The sequence below is a fragment of the Alligator mississippiensis genome, chromosome 2 (assembly GCF_030867095.1).
Source record: "Alligator mississippiensis isolate rAllMis1 chromosome 2, rAllMis1, whole genome shotgun sequence".
Taxonomy (NCBI): Eukaryota; Metazoa; Chordata; order Crocodylia; family Alligatoridae; genus Alligator; species Alligator mississippiensis.
In genome coordinates, this window is record NC_081825.1 from 11,707,136 (window position 1) to 11,711,189 (window position 4,054).

Consider the following 4,054-nt stretch of genomic DNA (forward strand, 5'->3'; position numbering starts at 1 on the left):
GGTGAAGCTGTTCCAAAATTTGTGGTGCTCCAGAGAGGTCCCTGAGGACTGGAACAGGAGCACTGTTGTGCCCATCTTCAAGAAGGGGAGGAGGGAGGACCTGGGTAACTATAGGCCAATTAGCCTAACTTCTATCCCAGGGGAAATCCTGGAAAAAATCTTTAAGGATTCTATATGTGATAGGCTTGCAGAAGGTTGGATTCTGAATGACAGCCAGCATGGTTTTGTTTCAGGCAGGTCTTGTGTCAAACTCATCTCCTTTTTTGATCAGGTAACTCACCACCTGGATAAGAGAGAGGAGGTTTACATTGTATACCATGACTTCCAAAAAGCTTTTGATCTGGTATCCCATAATGCTCTCATGAGAAAATTGGAAAACTGTGGGCTTAACTGTGAGACAGTTAGGTGGGTAGGGAGCTGGTTGTGGAGTAGGACCCAGAGAGCTCTACTGAACGGATCTGTGTTGTCCTGGTGAGAAGTGGCCAGCAATGTCCCTCAGGGGTCTCTGCTTGGTTCTGTGCTTTTTAACATCTTCATCAATAATTTGGATGTGGGAGTGAAGAGCTTACTGGCCAAGTTCATGGCTGACACCAAGTTATGAGGAAGCATGGTCACACTTGAAGATAGGTTGCAGATACAGTTGGAAATAAACAGGCTGGCAAGTTGGGCAGATCGGAACCAGATGAGGTTTAATATTGAGAAATGTAAAGTGTTCCATTGGTTGATGAACAATCCCTTGCATGCCTACAGGCTTAGCAACACCAATCTGGCCAGCACTACGAATGAAAGAGACCTGGGGGTAATAATTGACCACAGTATGAACATGAGCTGACAGTGCAACACTGTAGCCAGCAGGGCAAATAATACTCTGGTGTGCATCAATTGATGCATCTCCAGCAAAGCCAAGGAAGCTATTCTTCCACTGTACTCAGCATTGGTGAGACCACAGCTGGAATACTGTGTCCAGTTGTGGTCACCACACTTCAACAAGGACATGGAAAAGCAAGAGAGAGTCCAGAGAAGGGCCACCCATATGATCAGAGACTTGCACAGCAAGCCATACAAGGATAGGCTGAGGGACCTGGGACTCTTCAGTCTGGGGAAGAGAAGGCTGAGAGAGGACTTGGTAGCAGCTTACTGCTACATTAGGGACCTAGATCAAGGACTCTGTGATCAACTGTTCACCAGGGCACCCTTGGGGAAAACTAGGAGTAATGGTCACAAACTCCTGGAAGACCATTTCAGGCTCAACATTAGGAAAAAACTTTTTTTATAGACTGTGGGATAAGCTCCCTCTAGAGGTTGTGCAATTGCCTACCCTGGAAATCTTCAAGAGCAGACTGGATGGTCACCTTGCTGGAGTCACTTGACCCCAGTTGTCTTTCGGGCTTGGTGCAGGGGGCTTGACCCGATCTTCCGAGGTCCCTTCCAACCTACATTCTATGAATCTACATGAGTAATACTTAAAGGCATTTGGCTCCAGGGAGTCCCATTGACACATTTTTTTGCTCCTGACCCACTATTAATTTTCCCTGCCCCACTCCCCATCAGTCGGGTTCCCCACCAGCCTCACTTCTGCCAGTGTTCTTTAACCCATTCCTTTCCAGGCCTCTGGAGGACTGGCTGTAGCATGTACCTTTCTATCCATTCCAGATTCGAGAGGAGAAGTAGTTCTAGAGTTTGGGGAATCCCATCCCTTTTCACCAATTACATGTCGGACAAAAGGAAAAAAATAGGATGGAGTTGAGCTACAGGATGCTTTCTGCTCTATTTGCTCATCCTTTCAAAATAATGCCAGGCTGCATTGCCAGCTTCCTGAGGCAGCTTTATACCAAAATGTGGACAAATGGAACAGACAGATAATCAGAAAGGGTAGTCTCCCAGGCAGGGTTGACATTCAATTAAGAGTTAATATTTCCCTTTTTCATCTCTAGACCTTTAAAGTCTAGAGCTTTCCCCTTATCATCTCTAGACTTGAATCAAAAACCTATCAAAAATCAAGCACTGGTGGTTCAATGGTAGAATTCCTGCTTGCCATGCAGGGGACCTGGGTTCAATTCCCAGCCAGTGCAAGTACTTCAAGTGGTTATTTTGGGGGTCAGGCTAGATGACCTGTTCTGGTCTCTCCTGACTCTAGCTACTATGAAACTATACCACTTCACCTGAAAGCTGGCAGCATTGCTAGTTTGTCCCAAATGTAGCTGCCAACCCCTATGGGCTTAGGGAAGAACTGTTTAAAGCATTTAGATCCAGAGATCACAGGTTTAGTACCCATTATCAATATCTAGCCCAGGAGTACAGCATCAAAGAGGTCTTGTGGTACTAAAATCTGTGCTAGTGCCATCCTAGGAGTTCATGCAGGGTGGGGGGGTGAGAGGAGCAAGGTAAAGGAGTCAATTCTTGAGACCAAAAAGACAGATGTACCTGCCATTCAAACCATAAAAGCCTATGGTTCTCTCGGTGATCCTACTGAGAGTTGTGCAAGCAGCTACTCACCTATACACATAAGGGTGTCATAATATGAGCCATGAAGAACAGATCATTCAAGTAATTAATGAGAAGTATTGATTTTAGTTATGTTGTGTTTATTATATTTTACACTACTTCAGAAAGGAATATCAATAATTCAGAGGCATTTATATAGTTGATTACACTGAAAGACTTCAGGGAAGCAAGGGAGACGTTTTGTTGACTGCCCAAATAGTAGCTAAGTCATGGGAAATAAAGGTGGTGCCTTGGGTTTATGAAGGGCTACTCTTATAACAAGCAGGCAGACATCTTTAATTGAAGATTTTGTTAGACTCTTCTCTAGGTCCTTCTACCAGACCATAGTATCTCCTTATTGCAGATGCATTGAAGCCAGCATGTTTTTGCTTCCTCGGTTTCATCCAAGTTCAAACCCCTGCTATGTATCATCAGAGTAATGGGTTGGAGGCCCAGCTGTGTCCTCAGCTGATGGGGCCTAAAGAGGAAATGCCTCTTTCCATTTTTCCCTACTCTGCTCTTCTTGATAGGAATGTGCACTATCATAGCTGATTTCTGCCTCTTGCCCTGAGGAGATCATCCACCTCAAAAGACTGTACTATTTCTGTGAGGAGTCCAGGTGTGAAGTTTCCCTGATTAGTGTTTAAATTATAGGGGAATATGACAATCTTTTGGCTTTAGCTCCCTGTTGTAATTTAGATGCCCAGCACCTTCTCAGAGATTGCCTCTAAAGAAGGATGCCTACATAAACTTGAGGATGGTTTAACTGCTGGTTTGCAGAGACCACTTCCCACAGGTTGTCCAAAACTGGTGGCTCACTATCTCCTTGTATTCTCCCCATCTCTACTGATCTGTTGCCTCTTGATTTGTTCTCCTTAAGTAAAAAATGCCTTCTTGTTCTGCCTTTGTGTTGTGCTTAGCAAATATCTCCATGACAAGGAGGCTCTAAATCAAGGGTTAGATGAATATCTAGAGACGGCTTCTTCCAGGAGGATATGCACTATTCATAGTCTGCACTCTTTCAGAGAATAATAGATGGATCACCTTTGGTTATACTTGGTTCATTATCTTCTATCACCAGAGCTGTAGCAGACTCATAAACTTTTCTATATGGTCTAGCCACACAAGAGAGAGGGAAAAGCTACCCTGCATTAAACTGGTTTACATGCAGGATGATGAATACTGGAGCACAGGTGTAAATTTAGCTATTCTGAGCATCACATTTCAAGGCTTTAATTATCCTTACTTTATACCCAGAAGAAATCAGTTGACAGTCCTTTATCTAGGGACATCTCCTATTACTTATTTTTTACAGCAAAAACTTTTCACATTGAGTAAAATGAAAACAGGAAAGGAACAGGGATAAACAATACAAGTAGACAAAGCTATGGTCTCTATTACCTTTGCTTTTCTCTGTTTCATTTATTGACCTAAGTTAATTAATGACTCATATTCTTCATATTGGCTGAATTGTGTGCTCATCAATAGGCTCTTGCTGCGTAGCTCTGGTTTAAGTGAAATTTGCCTTGTAGTTCATGAATTGAATGAGCCATCTCCAGCTCTTCCAAAT

At 43.5% G+C, this 4,054-nt stretch overlaps 1 non-coding gene across 1 annotated transcript; it reads left to right on the top strand.

The window, feature by feature from the left end:
- The first annotated feature begins 2,001 nt into the window (after positions 1–2,001).
- Positions 2,002–2,072, top strand: TRNAG-GCC (transfer RNA glycine (anticodon GCC)). The gene has a single exon. It is a non-coding gene; the product is annotated as a tRNA-Gly (tRNA).
- Positions 2,073–4,054: the final 1,982 nt, after the last annotated feature.